At 48.1% G+C, this 25,537-nt stretch overlaps 2 protein-coding genes across 3 annotated transcripts in view; both read left to right on the forward strand.

Moving 5' to 3' along the window:
- Nucleotides 1-25,537, forward strand: part of AMIGO3 (adhesion molecule with Ig like domain 3) — a 455,802-nt gene that overhangs the window by 97,166 nt on the left and 333,099 nt on the right. The gene's annotated exons all lie outside the window — the stretch shown is intronic.
- The window catches only part of MST1 (macrophage stimulating 1), a 68,105-nt gene continuing 51,427 nt past the window's right edge, over nt 8,860-25,537 (forward strand). For both annotated transcript variants that reach the window (XM_063426535.1, XM_063426536.1), the window contains exon 1: nt 8,860-8,965. The gene's annotated coding sequence lies outside the window, so the exon portion shown is untranslated. The remainder of the gene's footprint in view (nt 8,966-25,537) is intronic.

Below are 25,537 nucleotides of genomic sequence, written 5' to 3' on the forward strand. Positions count from 1 at the left end.
CCAGACCACTTCAGCCCAATTGAGAAATGCTTTCCTATGGACTGTTAGAATATGCGTGCGGCTCTTGCCGCGCATGCACATTCCACTCCACTCTGGAGCTGACGTTGGCAGGGGATTAAGGTAAGTGGCTGAAGGGGCTTTAAACCCTTCAGCCCAGCGGGAGGGGGACCCTAAGGGTGGACTATATAGTGTCAGGAAAACGAGTTTGTTTTCCTGACACTATAGTGATCCTTTAAAAAGTACACTATAGTTTCAGGAATACAAACCTGTATTCCTGGCAATATAATGGTAAAATCACTGTTTCATTTCCAGGCTCCCTTGCCTCCCTTTGAAAAGGTGATATTACTCACCTTTTTTCCCACACCGTGCCGGTCTCGCCGAGGCTGGCCCCGCCTATGTGCAAAGTTGATGATATCAGCCAATCCAATGCTTTCCCATAGGAAAGTGACTGTCGCTTGAGGTGTTTCTAGGCAGTAATGGAAACACTGCATTTTCTCTGAAGACGCAGTGTTTATATTAAAAAGCCTGCATGGACAGGTTTTAGACACCAGAACAACTGCAGGTGACTTTAGTGTCCCTTTAAAAAGGACACTCCAGATCCCTAAATCACTTCAGCTTGTTGAAGTGCTTTATGTGTGAATAACTTTACAAAAAGTGCAGATTTCAATAGAAACCATTCTAAATTAACCTTGTTACATTCCCATGGCTGTCAATCAGACAACAGGTCCTGTTGTTTCCTGGTTTGGTTAGCTCAGCAATTGTCCCAAGCACCTGCCTTGCAAAGACGTCTCATTGAGTTGCATTAGGGTAGTCTGTGATTGGCCAGCCACAGAAAGTCTAGGCTGGGGAAGAAGGGGAGGGCTTGCAAAGGCAGCAGACAAGAGATCTGCAGTTACTTCAAGCTGTTGAGTGGGCTTGTGTGCCAACAAACGTCTTTCCCCAATATTTATTCCTACCCTCTTTAGTAGCATGCCATTCTCTAGACGATTATAAATAGTGGAGTTCCAAAAACAAAAAATAAAAAGCTTCTTCTGGCACTAGCAATTACACAGCACACACTTTAAATCAGGGGTTCCCAAAACGTAGATTCCCAGATGTTGTAGAACTACAACTCCCAGGATGCTTTGCGTGCCTTTAGAAAACTCTTAGAATGACAAAGCATCACGGAAGTTGTCGTTTTAGAACATCTGGGGATCTACCTTTTGGGCACCCCAGCTTTAAATGATATAGTGCCAGAAGTATGCAAATCTCCTCAGGTAAAACCTAAAGAAAAATTAACCCTCATTTCTTAAAGAGCATTTTTAATTCTTCCCCATTTCCCAGTCTATTTTATTGGTCTTGCCCTTTGAGCCAGTCTAAGCATAATGTCCCCTTTACAGGTAGACACATCAAATGTAACACTCACCATTCTGAGCCATTGTAAGACTTTAATCTTTACTCCACAGTAAATTAGAAAAAGTTAAATACACTTTTCTTAGTTAAATTAAATGTATTAATTTCAGCAGGTCTCCACTTTCAGGAAGTCTACAATCCAAAATCTAAGCTTTTCTCTCTCTGAACCAGTCTCCTCCCCTCAATTTAATACCAACATGAGGCAGGTTAACAAAAGAACGAAATCACCCTAGAAATGTCACATGTGTGAAAGGTTTTTGATTTTTACACTATGGGGGTTATATGAAAAAGTGTCATGTTCTGAAAATTGGTCTACAGATGTAAAACCAGGTGACTTCACTAATGGACTGGGCCTGCTGGTTGCATTTGTTTCCATTCGATTTTCCCAGTTTTAGTACTTTAAATAGCTCTTTTATACATAACCCTCTATATGCTTGGCTGTCCTGACACATTCTGAGCATACAAAGTAAATACATTTAACCTCCACAGCACCATGCAAGCTGACACCAGGAAGCTATATGGTTGCATGTGGCACTTTGAAAGGGATGCTCAAGTGTGTACCTACCTGCACAAAATTTGTATTATTGTATGTGCCAACAATGTTGCCCTGGACACAGAAGAGCCTAGGACATAATTGAGGTAGCGGCTGCCGTTTTGTAGTCATTGCTGGTCCTCTCAAACTAAATAGATATCTGCTATCTTTTTTCCACAACTTCACGCTGTTAGTGACTCTTCCATTATTTTATAAAAAGTTGATTAAAAAAAACAATGCATTAAATACTGCCAAATAAATAATAAAAATTGAATCTTTCATTTTTCTTTTGCTGCTGCATACCTCCCAACATTGGGAGCTATGCAATCCAGACATTGGGGTGGGCCTTCAGGGGGCATCACCAGTGAGGCAAAGTGCATCATTGGTAATGCCCGTAATGGGTAGGTATATCCAGGATGTGAACTTGCCTGCCCACTTAAGGGACGTGTCAGCCTGGCATCAATCTTCCCAGGTTGACTGACAGCCTCTCTTTTTCTAGACCCTAATATACAGGTCCTAGTGCCATCCGCACAGCACAAACACATCTAATGACGACAGGGACAGTTCCCAGTGTACCCAGATGCAGACACTAAATTGGAACAATAGTTTACTAATTGACTAATTAGTGGGCATTCATTGTCTTTAGCTACAGCTATCCCACACAGTGTAGATAATAATCCCCCACTATTAATTGTGTTTCAACTTGCTGCTAATCCTAGACTAAGTGTTCAAAACACCTTGCTGCGACCCCCAGATACAAGTGGGCACTCTTTACCCAACTTTTTGTCTTTAACTATAGCTACCACGCTACCACGCAAAAGTTACGTTTTTTATGGGCGGGGCCTGACCGCGAGCAGAGATTGACGCTTAATTATTTTCTCCTGAGCCTCGTAGTGTTAAACAGCGGTAAACCCTGACCTAACTCACCACCATGGGCAAGTCTCATCGGGCATCGGGGTCACAGAGACCTGCCAACTCTAAAAAGGGGTCTATCACCCCATCCCTCAGATGGTACCTTTCCTCGCCGGCAGACCTAGCCTCCCTGCTCCCGTCGGAAGGGGCCTCAGACGACGCAGAGACTCACTCACTGGCCTTCTCTCCTGAGAAAATGTCGACGGTCGCAGAAGACAGGGATTGGGGCAGGCTGCTACAACGGCCGCCAACAGCACGCTGCAAACATCCATCCGGCTGGATATTCAGTCCCTCCGTGACGACATACAGGGCCTGGGCGACCGCATGGGCCACGTGGAGGCCACATGTGACCAGCTCAGATCGGCCCATGCCCAAGTAAGTGATACACAGGCTCAGCATGAGGACATTTTTTTTTTTTTTTTGTCAATCTGTTTTTATTGAAGGCATATAAGATGGGGTACATAAGAGAAAGCGGGGGAAATGTACGGGTGGTTTACAATACATGGTTGATACATCGTTCAGCAAGAGTACGTTTCCTTTCCAGAACGACGATGCCTCATTTTTTAAAGTTTAAACTGTAGTATGAAAATACAAGCTATGGATCATAAGATCCGGTATGTAACATGCTAAATTAACAGTGTATTAACTATTCTTAATGTACCGACAGTAAAATACAGCGTAGGTTAAACTATGAGTCAGCTGGTATGCATTTGCTAGTCGTAAGGCGTATATAGGTAATCCAGGTATCATGCTAACTGAACTTAAACTACGTGTTGTAATACTAGCTGATAGCAAGCAGTTATAATGTGTGAACACATTTAATGCGCTTGTAGTTGCTATTTAGGTAAGGGGTCAATCATGTCATTGGCATTATAAACTTGCAGCAAATCAGGTTGAACATTTATAGTAAAGTAACGAGAGGCTGTCCCTGCGATATAGTGATGAACCCTATTCATATCCATGCACGCATACTCACACCAGTTAGTACTTGCACTTTTTAAATTATAGGTTAATTCACATGGATTAATACAATGGCGAACAGGCTATATATATCTAACTTTAAATCATTCGTCATGGCATAAATTCTTATAATGGGTTGTCTAATGAGGCTATACGTCGGACAAAAACAAACAAGAGTCTTTTAAAGCAAGGGTGAGTCCGCTGGGTAATGGAGGGTTAAGCGGTACAGGTGGTTTTAGTCCTCAAAGTAGACAGTTTGCACTGTGTTCTTTGTTCAGCCTACGCCAGTCAGGCCAAGTCCAAATGCCCCTTTAGAGTGTCTCTGGGTCCCCATTCGGGGTAGGTAGGTGGGTTGATGGGGTTGGTTGGTCGTACCTTGGTGCTGCTGCTGGGTTGCCCCCGATATAATGGTTGTGTGATACGGCCTCATATTTCCAGGGCCCCTGGACGCGGCGTCTCCATGCCAGGTCTCAGCTCCGGTGGTACCTATGGGGGTGTGCAGCCGCACGCGCCCCTGTGTCGCAGCGATGGCGGTCGGGAGCTGGGTCGTGTTGCGCCGGCCATTATTGTTCCAGTCTGGTGGGTATCTTTCTAGTGTGGCTTGCGTGGTTGTCCCGGCTTTGTGTGTTTGGAAATGGGAGCGTGCGTGCGAGAGACCTGGCGCTCTGTCTCTCTTTAAGGCTTGCTGGAACCTGTATAGCCGAACTGCCGCTCTGGAGGCTCGTGGTGTGCGCCTGTAGTGACTGCGGCGTGCCGCCGGTCGGATCCACGAGGCTACTATCGTTTCTGCCCTGTAGTAGGTTATGCCTCTGCTATGTAGCATGTCCCAAAGCCTTGTGCAGAGCCAGTCAAGGTTACTTAGTTGGGGAGAGGGTAGCTTGGGTGGTGCGACCCTCTGTTGGGGCCTGTGCTTGGCGGCCATTTTGGTAGGGCCTTGGTAGACTGCTGCCTCTGTGTGCCGTGGGGTTCGCTTGTCGTCTGTCCGCTTAGGTAGAGGCTGCCAGCAGGGACCGGGATATCCCCCACCGGTCCATAGGGGGGGGTAGGTTGCAGTTATGCCGCTTGTGGGCTCCGTCGCCGAGGAGATCGTCCGTCTCTCCCCGGCTCCAGCCCCAGTAGGCCGCGGCCTCATCTCTGTACTCCTGGCACCGGCGGGCCCCGGTGTAGTGGCTACCGGATCGGCGGTGCATCCCCGGCATGGGTGGTGCACCCTTATGGGTCGTTGTGCCATATTGCTGCTGCTTTTCCCCGTTGTTGGGCCCGTCCGGCAGGAGCTCGTGGCAGATGCGTCCGATCGGCTTGGCGTCCAGGCTCCGCCCCCCAGCATGAGGACATTTTGAGGGGGATGGCATTACATGTGGCAGACATGGACAACCGGGGGAGGCGTAATAACCTCAGGCTTAGAGGCCTCCCTGAGGTTGAAAATGACCCTCATCACCTACAGACCATTCTGGCAGAAATTGTCAACAGCCTCTTGCATAGAGACCCTGCTACCACTCTGGGGCTTGTGAAGGCCCATCATGCTCTGCGCCCGAGAGGGCCCCCAGACGCACCAGCAAGAGATGTCATATGCTGCATGGAGGTATTTGCAGATAAAGAATCTGTGCTGCCAGGGAGAAGGACGTAATTCGCTACAGGCAAGCTGACCTACAGCTATACCCCGACCTCTCCCCAGCTACACTGCAGTACCGGAGACTGCTCAGGCCCCTAACCCAGGGGCCCACACACTACCTTCCTACATAGACTGAAATACGAACAGATCCGACAGTTCCTGATAAATTTACGACAGCAACCTGACTTTAACAGGACTTTGACCCTGTTTGAGAGCCTGGGACTTGACCCGGACCCACCTTCTTACATGGAAAGATTGGAAACGATGATGGGTGACATTTTCACAGAACAACAATGGACCAAAATATGTGACCTTACACACCACTGCGCACTTGCAAGTAAAACCCAAGAGAGGGCATACAAAATTTTGACCCTATGGTATAGAATGCTGCAAACCCTGCAAAAAAATGATCCCAGACCTAAGCTGGCGATGTCACACCGAGGTGGGAACATTCCTGCACATATGGTGGGAATGCCCAAAAGTGGTCCCCTACTGGCAAATGATCAGTAGGGTGCTACAAAAGTTCTCTGACAACCCACCCCCCTTCAAACCTAGCGCATACCTCCTACACCACACTACGACCCCGACAATATAGGAAATCCCTGACTATATGGATACTGAACCCAGTGAATCATATCTTGCCCCTATATTGGAAGACAGACACACCCCCTCCGTTAACGACCTGGTTTGAGAGAATAGAGGAACTGCAAGGACTTGAATGGCGGGTTGGGGGCCCTTAATAACAATGAGGGGGGACACACACCTACTGTCCTCCTCCCCAGCCCCCACCCCTGAGCGGTGGGTGGGGGCCATAAATAAGAATGTGGGGGGGGACCTACTGTCCTCCCCCCCCGGCCCCCACCCCTGCACGGCGGGTGGGGGCCCTAAATAACAATAAGGAGGGGGGCCTATTGTCCTCCCCCCCGGCCCCCACCCTTGCGCGGTGGGTGGAGGCCCTAAATAACAATGAGGGGGCCCTAAATAACATAGAACTTTCCCATGCTGTGTAAAATGACACAGAGCACTCTGATTGGTTAGATTACAAGCCTACCAATCAGAGTGTTATGAGTCAAATTACACAGCGTGGGAAAATTCCGAAGAACTTTCCCACGCTGTGTAAAATGACACAGAGCACTCTGATTGGTGGGCTTGAAATCCATCCAATCAGAGTGCTCTGTGTCATTTTACACAGCGTGGGAAAGTTCCAAAGAACTTTCCCACGCATACTCTGATTGGTTAGATTCCAAGCCCACCAATCAGAGTGTTATGAGTCAAATTACACAGCGTGGAAAAAATCCCAAAGAACTTTATAAGCCTTCCCCCGCCCTGCAGAGCTCAGTCTGCGCGGGGCCCTCCATGGGTGAAGATGGATTTTTTTTTTTAGCGTTAAGTTTTTTCCTTTTTCGCCTGTTTTTTTTTTTTTTTCTCGCTCAGATTTTTTATTTTATTTTAAGTTCGACGGGTATGATGGTTTTTTATTTGCCCTTTTTTGGGGCTGAAAATGAAGATTTTAGAAGAAAGAAGACATCACATGGTAAGTTTTATTTTTATTTACAGGTTAGTTATTTTATTCCCCCCTCACTATTTTTAGGGTGAGGGAGATAGGTAGGGGATAGATTTTATTTGGGTGGGTGGGTGGGTGGGGGTGACTAGGGGCTTGGGGACCCCTAGTCACCTTGGAAGGGTGGGGGGAGATTTTCATTTAGGGTCCCCAACGGCCGCTCAGGGGTGGGGGCCTGGGGGAGGACAGTAGGTCCCCCTCCCCACATTCTTATTTATGGCCCCCACCCACCGCTCAGGGGTGGGGGCCAAGGCGGGAGGACAATAGGTCCCCACGACATTCTTATTTAGGGCCCCCACCCACCGCTCAGGGGTGGGGGGCAATAGGTTTATTTATTTATGTTTTTGTTTGTTTACTAGACATGCCCCTATAGCTCGTGGTATAGCTAGTAGGGGCAGAATTTACTAATACTAAGTAATCTTTACTAAGTATTAGTAAATGTGGCTGAAAGACCAATTTAGGTCTTTCAGCCTTTTGGTAGATAGGGAGTTATCTACTAAGCGGCTGAAAGATGCAGTCACAGCACGAATAGGATCGGAATTTCCATCATTCGAATGAAATTGCGATCCGAACAAAGTCCTGAATTGCGTTCTAACAAGAATGGAGAAACTGTTCTCATTCTGTTAGGATGCATTTCTGCAGTTTTGCCGGCGTTCTGTCTAAGTGACAGGACATTCTGCAATACTTACAGGAAGCATCGCGGGAACAGGGAGGAAAGCTAAGGATTATGGGAAAATTGCTCTGACCACCGGAAACGAAGCACACTTTGCACTATAGGGTCATTAGGTCCCCCCCCCACCCACAGGGCCCCCTCCCAATGGGCTGAAGGGGTTAAAACCCCTTCAGCAACTTACCTTTCTTCAGCCCTGGGCTCCCTCGGCGCTGGTGACCTTTCCACCCCCTGCCAACGTCAAATCCGAATACTCATGCGCGCATTCAAACAGCCCATATGGAAGCATTACTCAATGCTTTCCTATGGACATCCAGCGTCTTCTCACTGTGATTTTCAGGGAGAAAGCCACTAGAGGCTAGATTAACCCTCAGTGAAACTTAGCAGTTTCTCTGCAACTGCTATGTTTTCAGCTGCAGGATTAAAACTAGAGGGACCTGGCACCCAGACCACTTCATTGAGCTGAAGTGGTCTGGGTGCCTATAGTGCTCCTTTAAGTTCTCTACTGTACCCTTGCTATTTCCCGCAACTAGTAGAGTATTCCACTCCATAGGATACTCTACCAATATCCTTTTTCTCCTGTTCCCCTCACCCTTTTGTAAATTGGGACAGTGGCACAGGATTCGACAATAGGAACTGTCCAGTCAAAAGTGGGAGTTGGGAAACCTGATTGCTGCACTTACACAGGCAAGACCAGGAAAGGTCTCTACCGACCATGAGTGTTCTTTTCAATTTGATATTGCCCTGTCAATGCCTGGTCTAGTGAATATCGTGGTAGTAGTGATTTATTTCCAGTTCCTCTCCATCACATCTATGGGATTTAAACGCTAAACATGGAATGTAAGGAACTAAAACAATCATTAATGTACATTTATGACCAAAATAGGAGTCTTTCAGCTATCAGATCTTGAAATTGGCACTTCTCTTGTGAGATCTCCACAATTCACAGTTTGGTGAATAAACCCCAGAATTGTTTCTTACTGACAACAAGACAATTGACCAAAACCAGGGGATTCCCAGAGAATAATAAAACTGTTATCACACTGTGAGAGTTCTTGGAAACCAAAGTCACAATAGAATCTCTTTTGAGTTAATCCAGCTAAACAGCTGCATAATCAGCAGTCTCCTATCCTAATCCACCGCTCACAGCTGGTGGTGGAAATACAAAGAGGAAAAAACATCTGAGCATTCCAAGTAACAGCTCCTCCTTCTAGCTCTGCTGAAGACCTATATTCTGCGTGCTGCATGCCATATACCCCACAAAGCATCTTGGATTCTAAAGATCCCACTATCTGCTGCGAGAAAGTAAACCAAGGCTATATAGAGGTATGTGATGTATCACTAACTGTATGATCTATTGGGGGTTTAAACTGAATTGTATACCTTTAGGCCAAACTGCAAAGCTGAGTTTCATTTTTATTTCTAATAATTTGTTTACTACAATTTGAAACTCCCAATCTAGTGAATAACCTTGTTTATAGGAATCAAGGAGTCCTAGTTAATTATTATTTATCTATGGTTGGGGATATCTTAATTTACATTTTAAAACTCTCTGCAGGCATAGATGTGTTCCCTCTGTTTGCAATGTATGGTGTTGATGTATGCATTAGTGATAGCGACAGCCCAAAGGAATTGGTCCAGCATCTGATTAATAGAAATAAAGTACTGACCAATCTGCATGTGATAACTTGGTGTGTTTGCCAAGCATTTCACTTATTAATGGTCAGCACATGCAGAGGCCCTCTCTGCAGTATGTATCATTCATATGCTACAGGAGGGAAATGCCGCTTGCCTAACACAGTATTTCCTTGTTACTTTCTGGGTTATTCGTGATTTTAAGCTAAAATAGCCGCAATTTACTATATCACCAGCATTGCATTTTTTTTGTATATGTGTTTTTTTTTTAGCGGCGGCAGCATAAAATGTTTTTGCTTTTATTTCTCATGACTAACCCTGTTTGAGTAAAGGATTACTCTAACCATAAATCAAACAAAGATACATCTAATTGTACCATTCTCCTGGCTGAGCGTGCATGTGCACTCTAAACCGGCAAGGGGAGAGAGTCGGGCTGGACTGCAGATACATTTATTTATTTTGTGGGTATAGGTGAGACTTAAATGAAGGGAAGCAGAGTATATACCAACTTTCACTTGCAGGTCCTCCTTGCAAAGGAAAATCTCTCTTTCTGTTGACAGATGTAATTTATGCACATAATTGATATTCGGCAGCTCAGCCTGCAACAAGCCACCAGTACAAGAGTTAATATATCTCTGCATGTTCAACATTCAGAGCAGAAACACTGTACATACAGATTGCTACCATCATGATCAATTCTGCTTTTAGAATTATTTAAGTAATTTCCCTCTTGCAGCATAGAAATGCTACATACTCTATTGTAGCAGTTTTCACTTGCTGCTGACCAGCTCAAAGAAGTGATAAGTGTGTAGAAAAATATTTTTGGATTGGGCAGAACGATAAATGCAGCTTTTACCCTTCTGGGCAATGGTGTAAAAAAAAAAAAAATAAAAAAAAATTTGATAGATAGATAGATATATATATATATATATATATATATTTGTTTGTTTGTTTGTTTTACGCTCTATTTATAGCATGTTTAGCAATTTCCTCCAGAGTTCCTCCACCTATTTTGCTTGACAACTGCAGGGATTTGGCAAAAAAATAAAACTCCCTCACCCTTCTCAAATACCTCCTGAGCTTTCTTTCTAGCCATACAGGTAATATCATGCGTGTTCCCATTTCTGATATATTCCCTGGTGTATTTTACCCAATCCATGGCCACAGACCATAGCGCTGTACTTTCTGCTATTCGCTTGTGCAGCAGTTTTATCAAACTCTTGGTCTGTTCATGGAATATGCACCGTACTCTACGACAGCTGAACCTCTCAACCAGGATTAGACTGAAACAAAAAGCCATTCTACAGCGCTACAGAATTTTGCTGGCGCTATATCAATAAAATAACTTAATAATCTATCAAGGCAGAGAAGCCCAATCGGAAGAGGTGGGTCCAGAGAATAGGCATCTCGTGTCTTCACTAATAACAAGCAGGTCTGTTCGTTTCATGTCGAGTTAGGGCTCCGTTCGGCGAGTCATACAGAGCTCCTATCCAGTTCATCCACTTTGCTCCGAAGCCATAGCTGTGGATCGCAGTCAGCAGTAAAGGACCAGTCCACCTGCTCAATAGCCTTCTCTGCATTGGAGATGAGAAGCAAGGGTGTTCCATCAATGCATGCAAGATGTTGGATAGAGCGTACCCGTAACGTGCTATCCCGTGCCTCTCTACCCGGGATGAACCCAGTCTGATCCGGGTGGACAAGGCCCGGGAGCTTTGCTCCGAGTCAGACCGCTAGGACCTTTGCGAGAAGTTTTAGATTAAGCAACAAGATCAGTCTATAGCCTCCAGGTCCCTCCCTGGTTTGGGTAAGATGGTGATAGTAGCGATTCTTGATGAAAACAACTGCCAGGAGGTCAAAGCGTTGAGGGCTTTGGTAAGTTTTGGAATCAAGGTTGCACTAAATTTCTTGTAATAGTCCAGAGTTAGTCTATCCAGACCCGGGGCTCTGCCCGTCTTTGAGATTTTGATGGCCCTCAGAAGTTCGTCTTCCGTGATTGGCACTTTGAGCTTTGCATCATCTGTCTGGAGGGTGGAGGCAACATAAGTCACCAGGAAGTTGCCCCCTAGAACTGACACCCGGCATGACGGTCCTACATTTTACACTCCTGACCAAAGAAAAATGCATAGATGAGTCCCTTTTGAAATTCACCAAGCAGTACATTCCATCAAATTGGGCTCCCTAAGGAATAAAATTCTTAGTTATGCTAATGCAACACTGGGTATAACTGGGCATTTCAAATTTATGCAGGAAAAGACGGTCCGCTAGATCCACCTGGCTGCCATGATACTGTTGGGACAAACAGTGAAATTGTATGGGATCTCCTCCTCCAATTAATGAATAAATAATGTCATCTATGGCTTTTTTTTTTTTGGCCTAGATTTATTTTAAAATATTTTGCTTTGATAACCCAGCCTGTGGCACAAGACGGGAATAAAAAACTTTTTTCAGCTGACGGCTGGCAAAACCGCGATTAGCACAACTACTACTTTGCGACATGATGGGGTTCACAGTCAGACCAAAGATATGCACATGTTGTTGTCCACACTTTATGATGAGAGCACAGTGTCAGTCTGCAGAAACAATGCACAAAACGAGAAATGCGTTGTTGAATAAAACAAGCATTTGGAGAAGTAGAATATAGCTGACCAGTGTATTCAGCCATATCTGGTTCACTGTAAAAAATGGTTTCCACCTACCTTGTCCAGATTGCAGTATATATTTATATACTGTACAAAAAAAGCAGCCACAGGGAAACTCTACTTTCATGGAGTTCACCCTGAAGCTTTTGTCTAACATTTTATTGCAATCTCAAGATGTTCAACGACTCTATGGAAGACACTTCCCTAGTAGAATCCCCAGCCCACAAAAATTCACCCCAGAAAAAGTGCACATAGTTTGCTTACAAAAGAGTTGGGATGGGCTCTACAACTTATCATCCCTACCTGTCCTATACGTATTAATTCAGAACATTCTGTATGTGACTCTTTGTTTTACCGTATTCCTGGCTTTGGCTTGTCCAGATAACTTGGTCCGCTATCTGTACCGACTTTATTATACAGACAAATCTGATTCCTGGACCCCTGACCTCTGCCTGTCCCAACAACTCAAAATATGCAATTTGATTGTACCCTGGGTTGCCAAGTATTAAAAATGATATGCCATCAAGGAGGTAATTTTTCTTTCCTGAACTGCCATACGGTCTCAAGGGTGACACAGGCCGAGAAAATCACTTTGTCAAATTTCCAAGTTGAAATAAACATCTAATCGTTTTGGCCCTGTGACTTGCCAAAACAATCTAGAAAACCAGTACATGGGGAAACTGTTAAATCCGTGAGACCATGTGAAATAAAAAAAATATATATTTAGACTTTATTGCACTTATCAGGATTATGCAATGTCGTTTGGAAATGGAATTCGATAGTGTGTTAAAAAAAAAAAAAATTGATATGTAACCACTACATGCACCCTGCATTTGTGATAAATTGGCCAGACCAAACAACTCAAAATACATAATTTGGAATAATCTGGGTTACCTACTTTTGAGAATGGTATGCTGTAATAATGAAAATACTATGTCGCCTTTTAAAGAATATGACAGGCTGGCGTACACACGACCCATGGGGCCCCGGTGCGAAAATTGATCTGTAGGGACCCCCCACGCTAACTCGCCGGGGGCTGCAACACATGGCTGCGGGCACCTGGTCGCAGGGCTGCGACCCCTGCGACCGCGGTGTGTACGCCAGTGCATGCAGATACACCTACACTTAAAGGACCTCTATAGACACCCACATCACATCAGCTCAATGAAGTGGTCTGGGTGCCAGGTCACTCTAGTTTTAACCCTGCAGCTGAAAACATAGCAGTTTCAGAGAAACTGCTATGTTTCACTGAGAGTTAATCCAGCCTCTAGTGGCCGTCTCACTGACATAATAACCCCAGATATTTCTTCATTATTTTTTTTTTTTTTTTTTTTTCATTGTAACTTTACAAAATCCCATAAAACCTGTACATGGGGGAGGAGGGTACTGTCTACTAAAAAGACTGGTTGTATCCCATTTAAAATACCATGGGTTGCCTACTTTTACAAATGGTATGCCATGGAGTGGAATGTTATTTTCATTCCCGGGTTGCCATACTGTCTCAAAAGCAACCTAGGCCCAACACACCAATCTGGCAAATTTTAAAGTATAAAAATTGCAATGGGCAAGCCCCAGATTTGACTCTGTAACTATTCAAACCCCCATGAAACCTGTATCTGGGGGGACATTGTTGTACTCGTGGGACATCACAGCATACAATTATGTGTATTTTATTGCAGTAAACAATATTATGGCATTCACCGTTAAAATACCATGCATGCAGAGCTTGGGTGGGAATTTTTTTTTTTTTAAATTCTTATTAAATTAGTTTTCATTTATGAAATGACGACAGCCATATCTCTCTTCAACAAAATCCTGTATAATAAGTGTGGGTACACTTAAGATGAAAGATGTTATTTAATGGTTAAACAAACATGGGGCAAATTCTAGGTTTTGTTTTGGTAGGAACTTGTACAACAGCCCCAGTCCTTTAAGGCGATCAAGAGAAACACACAACTTTGTAGATATAGACACACTGTGTGTGTCTGTAAAGTGTGTTATGGCATATCAAAGTGTATATGTATTTCTGTTTGTGTAGAATGTTTGTTTATAACAGTCTGTGTGGGGACACAGTTTGGGCAGTAGCAGTATTATTAACAAAACTTTAACAATATAAAAAAAAAACTTGAGGCGCTATCCACCACCACACTTCATATTAGGCATACTCCACAATAATGAACCAAAAATAAAAAATGTGGATGATATACCTATGTCTTATATACTGACTGCTTAGTTTATTCATAGTTTAATTATGGCAGTTTAGTTATTCTATGCCTCTCTTTATAAACTGTTTGAATATATCTGTATAAGATAATGACGAAGATAACTTTCTAGGGATTAATCCTTTTATGATAGTCTATTTCAGTACATTGTAAGAGATGGCACACTACATAGAATAAGAACTCTTTGTATAGGGAATAGGTGTACATTATCTGGTGATTCCATTCCCATCCTTATCATTTTTGGTTTTCTGTTTTTTGTCTGATTAGTAGCTGTGTGTACCTGTCACTTCTGAATTGTCCATTCTGGCTCCAGTCCTGTCCTTTCTCCCTCCAGGAGATCACTGTGTTCAGTCTGAAGGGGTGGTGCTTTGCACTGATCAAGCTTCTTCAGACTGAATATAGCGATCCCAGAGTCCTGGAGCCTCTGTTCCAGGTATGCCCCCCATCAGGTGCCTAATGTGAAATTTTACTTAGAATTCCTGCTGGTGAGGGGGAGGGGGGCAAGCCAGACCGGGCCACCCATTTTTTAAAATCACATATAAGACAGTGATGCGACAGATATTGCTTCTCCTAGCAAAGCCTGTGCAAATGGACACTGCCGGAAGAGATGTACCAAAGTTTCCTTCTCCACAATACATTGGGAAATGGCTATATCTGCACAGCCCCCTTGCATGCATAAATGTCCTTAGAGGGAGGCCTCTCTGAATGGCCATCCATGCCAAGTCCTAATGTCTGTTGGTTAGCCTTCCGGATGCCACTGTCCCTTTTGCAGTCTCTACTGTGGCAGCGGGCAACCCTGAAATAGATTCTGGAACTTCCTGAGCTCTGAGTTTGTGGATCGACTTAGGGGTTCCGGTTTTACTTTTTCTAGATGGTGAAACTTTCTCACATCTTGGTCCCTGGCAGGATGCAGCCCAGCCTTTAATGGTGAAATGATAGTGGTGGATCTATGCTTTTGCTTAACACCATGCCAGGGGTAGCAGCCAACCAATCACTACCCCAGTCCCTGGTGTGTGAGACGGAAGCATAGCTTTGCCATCTTGTCATTAGAGGCTGGGCTGCTGGTGACCGCGTATTTCTACTAAGCTTTGGAACAACATTTAGTAGTGATTCAGGACAGCGTTCCCATGAACTCAAGACCCCATAGCCAAATTAATCGGATGAAGTAATTATAGTGCCTACAGTGTTCCTTTAAATAGCCCATTACAATGCATTAATGTTTAAAAAGTCACTGTTTTTTAACCCCTTAAGGACCACGGACGTACTAGGTACATCCGACAAAAATAGTCCTTAAAGGGACACCATAGTCACCTGAACAACTTTAGCTTAATGAAGCAGTTTTGGTGTATAGAACATGCCCCTGCAGCCTTACTGCTCAATCCTCTGCCATTTAGGAGTTAAATCCCTTTGTTTATGAACCCTAGTCACACCTCCCTGCATGTGACTTGTACAGCCTTCCATAAACACTTCCTGTAAAGAGAGCTCTATTTAGGCTTTCTTTATTGCAAGTTCTGTTTAATTAAGATTTTCTTATACCCTACTATGTTAATAGCTTGCTAGACCCTGCAAGAGCCTCCTGTATGTGATTAAAGTTCAATTTAGAGATTGAGATACAATTATTTAAGGTAAATTACATCTGTTTGAAAGTGAAACCATTTTTTTTTTCTCATGCAGGCTCTGTCAATCATAGCCAGGGGAGGTGTGGCTAGGGCTGCATAAACAGACACAAAGTGATTTAACTCCTAAATGACAGTGAATTCAGCAGTGAAATTGCAAGGGAATGATCTATACACTAAAACTGCTTTATTTGGCTAAAGTAATTTAGGTGACTATAGTGTTCCTTTAAGGACCGCGGTCGTACAGAGTATGTACGCGTCAAATTTAAGCGCTGGAAGCAATTGTAATCGCTTACAGCTGCTCTAAGGGTATAGCAGCGATGCCTCGATAACCTGCAATACCTCTTCTAAATGCTGAACCACTTCCGGGTTGCCCGGCAGTGTAGCAGAGCATGGGGAAGGCTTCCGATGCTCTGCCTGTGTGCTGAATGACTTGAGGCACTCGGTGAAGGCCGAAGTAAAATCAAAAACAAAAAGCTTTTTTGTTCAAAATAACAGACCCCAGAATGAAAGACTTTTTTTTTTTTTTTTTTTTTTTTTTTTTTGTTTGAGCTCCAGATCATTTTGTATTAAGATGTACCTGGGCGGTGATGGGAGAAAGCAGAGTTGGAGCTACCCACTTTATTTTTAAAATCTCAGCAAAGCAGAATCTTCAAAAAAAGATGCAGAGTCTGTTTCAAGAGGGGACAGAGACAGTACACAGTCTTTTACTGTCCTGATTGGCCTGGACTCTGCATTGGGGACGGCTTCAAGCGATAATACCCACTGGTCCACCATTTTCTCCAATCCTTCCCCTTTTTTTTTTTTTTTTTTTTTTTTTTTTTTTGTTAAAAGGCTGCATCAAAACACTCCATATACAATACCTTGGGGTGTCAACTTTTCAAATCTATGCACGTTCATGGCAAGAAAATAAATTGGGATATACAATTTGAGGGAAAAATAACACAAAACGACAACCCAAAAGTTTGACACAAACTGGTGGTAGAATTAGTGCATGGAAAATGTTAAAATACCACCATTTGAAATACCCTAGGGAACCTTTTTGAGCCCGAGTGCCCAAACTGCAATACATGCCAACTTTTTTCCCCTCAAAGTGCCAACATGGCAATTAAACCTGAATACTGAGGTTTGCGTTTAGAAAAAACTACTCGTACAGTTAACAACTTTCTCTCACAACAGAGTTAAATTATACAAATTTTAAATAATGATATAAATTAAGCTTATATTTATTAGTATCTCCAACAAATGCAATACATACACACAGACTGCTGAACACATTCACACACCGACACACAGACAGACTGCTGAGTACGCACGCAGACTGCTGAGTACGCACGCACAGACTGCTGAGTACGCACGCACAGACTGCTGAGTACGCACGCACAGACTGCTGAGTACGCACGCACAGACTGCTGAGTACGCACGCACAGACTGCTGAGTACGCACAGACAGACTGCTGAGTACGCACAGACAGACTGCTGAGTACGCACAGACAGACTGCTGAGTACGCACAGACAGACTGCTGAGTACGCACAGACAGACTGCTGAGTACGCACAGACAGACTGCTGAGTACGCACAGACAGACTGCTGAGTACGCACAGACAGACTGCTGAGTACGCACAGACAGACTGCTGAGTACGCACAGACAGACTGCTGAGTAAATAAAGACTGCTGAACACACACACACACATATACTGCATTGAGTGGTACAGTGTATGTGTGTGTGGGGGGGAAGGGGTGCTGTGTGTGTGTGTGTGTGGGGGGGGGGGGGGAAGGGGTGCTGTGTGGGGGGGGGGGGGGGGGGGAGGGGTGCTGTGTGTGTGTGTGGGGGGGGAAGGGGTGCTGTGTGTGTGTGTGTGGGGGGGGAAGGGGTGCTGTGTGTGTGGGGGGGGGGAAGGGGTGCTGTGTGTGTGGGGGGGGGGGGGAAGGGGTGCTGTGTGTGTGGGGGGGGGAAGGGGTGCTGTGTGTGTGTGGGGGGGGGAAGGGGTGCTGTGTGTGTGTGGGGGGGGGAAGGGGTGCTGTGTGTGTGTGTGTGGGGGGGGAAGGGGTGCTGTGTGTGTGGGGGGGGGAAGGGGTGGTGTGTGTGTGTGTGTGTGTGGGGGGGGGGGGGGGGGGGGAGGGGTGCTGTGTGTGTGTGTGGGGGGGAAGGGGTGCTGTGTGGGGGGGAAGGGGTGCTGTGTGTGTGGGGGGGGAGGGGTGCTGTGTGTGGGGGGGGAGGGGTGCTGTGTGTGGGGGGGAGGGGTGCTGTGTGTGGGGGGGGAGGGGTGGGGGGGGGAGGGGTGGTGTGTGTGTGTGGGGGGGAGGGGTGCTGTGTGTGGGGGGGGGAGGGGTGGTGTGTGGGGGGGGAGGGGTGGGGGGGGAGGGGTGGTGTGTGTGGGGGGGGGGGAGGGGTGGTGTGTGTGGGGGGGGAGGGGTGGTGTGTGTGGGGGGGGAGGGGTGGTGTGTGTGGGGGGGGAGGGGTGGTGTGTGTGGGGGGGAGGGGTGGTGTGTGTGGGGGGGAGGGGTGGTGTGTGTGGGGGGGAGGGGTGGTGTGTGTGGGGGGAGGGGTGGTGTGTGTGGGGGGGAGGGGTGGTGTGTGTGTGTGGGGGGGAGGGGTGGTGTGTGTGTGGGGGGGAGGGGTGGTGTGTGTGGGGGGGGGGAGGGGTGGTGTGTGGGGGGGAGGGGTGGTGTGTGTGGGGGGGGAGGGGTGGTGTGTGGGGGGGGAGGGGTGGTGTGTGTGGGGGGGGAGGGGTGGTGTGTGTGGGGGGGGAGGGGTGGTGTGTGTGGGGGGGGAGGGGTGGTGTGTGTGGGGGGGGAGGGGTGGTGTGTGTGGGGGGGGAGGGGTGGTGTGTGTGGGGGGGAGGGGTGGTGTGTGTGTGGGGGGGGAGGGGGTGGTGTGTGTGTGTGGGGGGGAGGGGTGGTGTGTGTGTGGGGGGGGAGGGGTGGTGTGTGTGTGTGTGGGGGGGAGGGGTGGTGGTGTGTGGGGGGGGAGGGGTGGTGTGTGTGGGGGGGGGAGGGGTGGTGTGTGTGGGGGGGGGAGGGGTGGTGTGTGTGGGGGGGGAGGGGTGGTGTGTGTGGGGGGGGGGAGGGGTGGTGTGTGTGGGGGGGGAGGGGTGGTGTGTGTGTGTGGGGGGGGGGTGTGGTGTGTGGGGGGGGAGGGGTGGGGGGGGAGGGGTGGTGTGTGTGTGGGGGGGGAGGGGTGGGGGGGGAGGGGTGGTGTGTGTGGGGGGGGGGAGGGGTGGTGTGTGTGTGGGGGGGAGGGGTGGTGTGTGTGTGGGGGGAGGGGTGGTTGTGTGGGGGGGGGGGAGGGGGTGGTGTGTGTGGGGGGGGGAGGGGTGTGTGTGTGTGGTGGGGGGGGAGGGGTGGGGGTGTGTGGGGGGGGGGGGTTGTGTGGGGGGGGGGAGGGGTGGTGTGGGTGTGTGTGTGGTGGGGGGGGAGGGGTGGTGTGGGGGGGGGAGGGGTGGTGTGTGTGGGGGGGAGGGTGGGTGGTGTGTGTGGGGGGGAGGGGGGGTGGGGGGGAGGGGTGGTGTGTGTGGGGGGGGAGGGGTGGTGTGTGTGGGGGGGGGAGGGGGTGGGGGGGAGGGGTGGGGTGTGTGGGGGGGGGGGAGGGGTGGTGTGTGTGTGGGGGGGGGAGGGGTGGGGGGGAGGGGTGGTGTGTGTGGGGGGGGGGAGGGGTGGTGTGTGTGTGGGGGGGGAGGGGTGGGGGGGAGGGGTGGTGTGTGTGGGGGGAGGGGTGGTGTGTGTGGGGGGGGAGGGGTGGGGGGGGGGGGTGTGTGTGTGTGTGGGGGGGGAGGGGTGGGGGGGAGGGGTGGTGTGTGTGTGGGGGGGGGGGGGTGGTGTGTGTGGGGGGGAGGGGTCTGTGTGTGTGGGGGGGAGGGGTGCTGTGTGTGTGGGGGGGAGGGGTGCTGTGTGTGTGGGGGGGAGGGGTGCTGTGTGTGTGGGGGGGAAGGGGTGCTGTGTGTGGGGGGGGGGAGGGGTGCTGTGTGTGTGGGGGGGGAGGGGTGCTGTGTGTGTGGGGGGGAAGGGGTGCTGTGTGTGGGGGGGGGAAGGGGTGCTGTGTGTGGGGGGGGGAAGGGGTGCTGTGTGTGGGGGGGAAGGGGTGCTGTGTGTGGGGGGGGGGAAGGGGTGCTGTGTGGGGGGGGGGGAAGGGGTGCTGTGGGGGGGGAAAGGGGTGCTGTGTGGGGGGGAGGGGTGCTGTGTGTGTGTGGGGGGAAGGGGTGCTGTGTGTGTGTGGGGGGAAGGGGTGCTGTGTGGGGGGAAGGGGTGCTGTGTGGGGGGGAGGGGTGCTGTGTGGGGGGGAAGGGGTGCTGTGTGGGGGGGAGGGGTGCTGTGTGTGTGTGTGTGGGGGGGGGGGAAGGGGTGCTGTGTGTGTGTGTGGGGGGGGAAGGGGTGCTGTGTGTGTGTGGGGGGGAAGGGGTGCTGTGTGTGGGGGGGGAAGGGGTGGTGTGTGTGGGGGGGAAGGGGTGCTGTGTGTGGGGGGGGAAGGGGTGGTGTGTGTGGGGGGGGAAGGGGTGCTGTGTGTGTGTGTGTGGGGGGGGGGAAGGGGTGCTGTGTGTGTGTGTGTGGGGGGGGAAGGGGTGCTGTGTGTGTGTGTGGGGGGGAAGGGGTGCTGTGTGTGTGTGTGTGGGGGGGGAAGGGGTGCTGTGTGTGTGGGGGGGGAAGGGGTGCTGTGTGTGTGGGGGGAGGGGTGCTGTGTGTGTGGGGGGAGGGGTGCTGTGTGTGTGTGGGGGGAGGGGTGCTGTGTGTGTGGGGGGGAGGGGTGCTGTGTGTGTGTGTGTAGGGGGGTGTTAGGGGTGCTGTGTGTGTAGGGGGGTGTTAGGGGTGCTGTGTGTGTGTGTGTAGGGGGGTGTTAGGGGTGGTGTGTGTAGGGGGGGTGTTAGGGGTGCTGTGTGTGTGTGTGTGTGTGTGTGTGTGTAGGGGGTGTTAGGGGTGCTGTGTGTGTGTGTGTGTGTAGGGGGGGTGTTAGGGGTGCTGTGTGTGTGTGTAGGGGGGGTGTTAGGGGTGCTGTGTGTGTGTGTAGGGGTGTTGGGTAGGGGTGCTGTGGGTAGGGGGGAGGTACTACGCAGTGATGGCAAACCTATGGCCGCGTGCCCACAGAGAGGGCCCGGCGTGCCACAGGTTCGCCATCACTGCCCTAGGGTATCTACTTTTCAAAAATATATGGTTTGATGGGGATAAATTACATTGGCCAGCTTAAGAAATGTCCCAAATAGGACATAAGGTGCATGATGACCAGCTGAGAAAATTCCAAGTTAGAAAACAGGAATGGGCACCCTCCAAAAATGTCTTTCAGCCCCCAGAGAACCCGACACTCCTGTACATGTGTGGTATCACTGTACTCCGGAGATCAGTGGCGGATCCAGAGCTTGACCTCGGGAGGGGCACTTGCAGATTATTTAGAGAAATAATCCAGACACAATACCCACTACAGCTCAGTGTAGGGGTTATGGTGCCAGTAGTGCCGGGACACCCTCCCAGAGTTAGTAGTCAAATCGTTTAAAAGAACAGTTTGACAACTTACCTGAGGTCTGCTTGGAAATGGGGCTGTAGTAGGGCATAGGAGCAGGGGTGCTGTGTGTGTGTGTGTGTGTGTGTGTGTGTTTGTGTAAGAAGGACTGTGTGGGTGTGTGTGAAAGTTGCAGTGTGTGTTAAGGGGGCAGTGTGAGTGGGGGCAATGTTTGTGTGTATGGGGCAGTGTATGTGTGTGGGGGGGGCCAGTGTGTGTGTTTTGTGGGCAATGTGTGTGTGTGTATGGGGGAAGTGTATGTGTGTGTGGGAGCAGTAGTGTATGTGTATGGTGGGCAGTGTGTGTGTGTGTGTGTGTATGGGGCTATGTGGGGGGCAGTGTGTGTGTGTAGGGTATGTGTGTGATAAGGAAGGGGGGCTTTTTTAATGTTTTGTTTATTATTATTATTTGATAAAATGATTTTTAATTTTCATTTACAATATACATAATGTCCCCCCTCCCTTCTTACCTTTGTTTAAGGAGGAGGGGGGACATTTCTCAATCCCTGGTGGTCCGGTGGGGAATCCCTGATGGTCCATGTGGTGAGAGTGAACTCTAGCCCCGGTCTCCAGGGCTAGAGTTCACTCTTGCGAGATCCGGAGCGTTGCCATGGCAATGCTCCGTGCTTGCGAGAGAAGGACCTGGAGGAGCTGCAGACTGAGCTCCCCCGGGTTCGTCCTCTCCCGGGAGAGGGAGATTCTCAGGGGGGGGGGGGGACAATTGCTCCGTTGCGCCCCCCCCTGGATCCACCAGTGCCGGAGATGTTGCCGAAAACATATTGGGGTGTTCTTTGGCAGTTACCCTTAAAGTTCTCAGTACATGTATTCTTAACCCCTTCAGGACGGAGTCAATAGTAAACATTCTGATCAAAACAAAAACTGGAATTTGCGCTATATGTCTGTTCAACCGTAATTCACCTCTTTCATATTATATGCACCCACACTTATTATATATCATTTTGTTCAGGAGAAACGGGGCTTTCATTTAATATCAAATATTTATATATGAAACGTACTTTATTATGAATAAAATCCAAAAAAACTGAGATTTAAATATTTGTAAAATTTTTTAGTTCTGCCTCACATTTTAGCTGTAAATGTCATAATACTGTTAGCTTTTACTGCAAAAAAGCACATATTTGGATTCAGCAAAGTCCCACAAGTACAACAGTAGCTCCCATTAACAGTTTTTATGGTGTTTTGGAAAGTTAAAGGGTCAAATATAGCATATTCCATTTTTCAGTTTTTTCACATTGAAATTTGCCAGATTAGTAATGTTACCTTTGAGACCGTTTGGTAGCCCAGTAATGAGATTTACCCCCATGATGGCATACCATTTGCAAAAGTAGACAACCCAAGGTATTGTAAGTGGGGTATGTCCAGTCTTTTATAGTAGCTACTTAGTCACAAACACTGGCCAAAGTTAGCGTTCATATTTGTTTTTTTTTTTTTTGTCAATCTTTATTTTATTTGTGCTTAGAGAGAACAGGGATGCCTAGCTCGCCACAACAGCGGGCATAGACAGGCATATAAACACATCGTGTCATAAACATAACAATACTTTGCAGTAAAATATCACATTGTGGTACAAATCGTTAGATACTGTGAACGTAACTATGCACAAATTTGTTTTGTTTTTTATAGTGGGCTAGAGCGTTAAAACGAGTTGTCTCCTCTATGACTGTAAAGGTGCCAGGCTAGAGATGGCATTGTCAATGTTGTAAGGGGTGTGTTGGTTTGTGTGCTTGGGGCCTATATGGTAATTGTCCTCCCACCTGGTGTTGGTGTAGCAGGGCTCTATTTAGCTAGTTGTTGTGTTCGGTCGCCCCCCTATTTGCTTAGTAAATTGTAGTGGTGAGAGCGTGTTGTCCTACCATAGCGGTCTAGTGTATACTCAGTGTTCTGTGGCGGTAGAGTCTCTCACATCCCCCATTAGGTGGGGTATGTTGGGTTGCCTCACTGCCTGGCTAAAAGTTCAGCTTCTATACGGGATGGCGTCGTATGTCGGAGCTTTGGTGACTGTGGTCTTCGGGACCTGTCTAAGGTAGTCGTGTGTTTTGGCCCTATGTCAGGTTCCTGGGGTGATATGTGGCGCTCCATGCTGTACTGTGCTCCTTTACCCTGGAGCACTCAGGGGGGGGGGGGGGGGGGTGGTTGTATAGACGTAGCGTGGTGTTGCCACCTTGTGGCTTAGGCCTATCAGAGAGAGTGGTATTGGTAAGATATATACGGACTTTAAAACAGAATTAAAACATAAACACAAATTATAATTTGAAAGTCTCCTTGACTGAAGAAGTTCAGGTAAGTCTCTTATCCCTTCCCGGCTCAAGCGTGGGTTTGGCCGTGGCCGCTCTTGCGGGTGTGTGCCCATGGGAAGCTGTGCGTTGCTGTGGGATACCCAGTGCCGTCAGCAGGGCCGGGATTTCGGTCGGGTCTGTGGCCTTGTACGATTTGTCAGCTTTTGTGACCCAGATTGATCGTGGTGTCGCCCATCTGTAGGGCTGCTTCTCGGCTTGCAGGATTTTCGTTAGAGGTTGCATGGATTTCCTCCACAACAAGGTGGATCTGCTTAAATCCTGGAAGAGGGAGAGTTGGCATTGTTCAAATTCGTAGGGAGACTGTCCCTTCAGTGCTTGTAGGAGTCCCATCTTGTCCGTGATTGATTGGCATCGCAGGATGACGTCCCGGGGTGCTGTCGCTGGTGCCTGGGGGGATTTGGTGATCCTATATACACCATCGAAGGTAAAGTATTTGGCCTGCTTTGCTGGGAGTAGGGAGGCCACCAGCCTCCGGATAAAGTGTGGCAGCTCGTCGAGAGGGATTGTTTCCAGGACCCCCCTGATCTTTATATTCTTCCTCCGCCCCCTATCGTCCAAGATATTCACTTGCCTGTTTGTTTCGTACTGTGAGGCCTGTATTTGTTGTACCCGGTCGCCCAGCTCCTTCAGCCCCTGCTTAAGGTCAATCACCTCCCCCTCTGTGGCTTGGGTGCGTGCAGTGACGGCCTGTACCTCCGTGGTGAGCACCGCCAAATCAGCTTCCCACATTCTCCGGAGGTTATGCTGGAGGCTGGTAAGCATGTCCTTTATCTCCTGTTTGGTTGCAGGAGTTGCTTCAAGTGTTTGTGAGGCACTCCCTGAGGCTGGTGCTGGGTTCCGAGGGGAAGCTCCCCCTCCCGACCATGAGGGTGAGGAGTCTCTCGAGCAGGAGATTTCCCGCTGGGTTGGGGCCAGCGTTGGGGGCTGTAGCATGAGGCCGATGTCTCTCTGTGTCTTGTTGTCAGTTACCGGCTGCTTTTGGGATTTCCTCCCCATGTCTCCCTCTGTCGGTGTAGTCGGTAGGAGCGTGGACAGGTCGAAGTCACTCCACGTTGGGTACCCCCTTTGGTACGCGAGGGCCTGGTCTCTCACGCGGTAGGCCTTTGGGCCGCGACTGCGGATTTTTTTGCCCGGTGTGCTGAAAAAAGGCATCGGCCGCTGCAGTGTAACGTTCTGCAGACGGAGCTGTCCCCGGTTTCTATTTTGGCGATACGATGCCGCCGTTATTCGCCTTTTAGTGCGGTAAGTCGCTGGAGCGGTGTTCAGGTGCGACCACTCTGTTGCGCTGCTCTTCATATTTGTTTTTGTGTGAAAAAAGCAAAAAACAAATATTTGGCCAGTGTTTGTGACTAAGTGGCTACTAAAAATGACTGGACCTACCCCGTTTGCAATACCTTGGGTTGTCTACTTTTGCAAATGGTATGCCATCATGGGGGTAATTCTTATTCCTGGGCTACCATACGATCTCAAAAGGCAACGTAAAAAATCCGGCAAATTTCAATGTGAAAAAAATTAAATGTAAGCCTTATATTTGACTCTCTAACTTTCCAAAACACCATAAAACCTGTACATAGTGGGGAGACTTTGATGAACATGAATATTAGTGTTTCAAAATGGTAACTTGTATAACAACAATGATATCGTCAGTAAAAGTGCCGTTCATGTGTGCAAAATGCAAAAAACTTCACTTTTACTAAAAATATCATTGTTGTAATACAAGTTACCATTTTGAAACCCTAATATTTGTGTTCAGCGAAGTCTCCCGAGTAAAAAAAGTACCCCCCCCTCCCCCATGTACAGGTTTTATGGTGTCTTGGAAAGTTACATGGTTAAATATAGTGCTTGCAATTCAAATTATCTGCACTTATTGCCTGGGTTGTCAGGCATGTCAATCAAATTTTAACTAATTAAATCACATAATTATGTTAAAATAATGTAGAATTTTAATTAAAAAAAAAAATATATATATATATATATATCTAA

This window comes from Pelobates fuscus, chromosome 7 (genome assembly GCF_036172605.1).
Source record: "Pelobates fuscus isolate aPelFus1 chromosome 7, aPelFus1.pri, whole genome shotgun sequence".
Classification (NCBI taxonomy): Eukaryota; Metazoa; Chordata; class Amphibia; order Anura; family Pelobatidae; genus Pelobates; species Pelobates fuscus.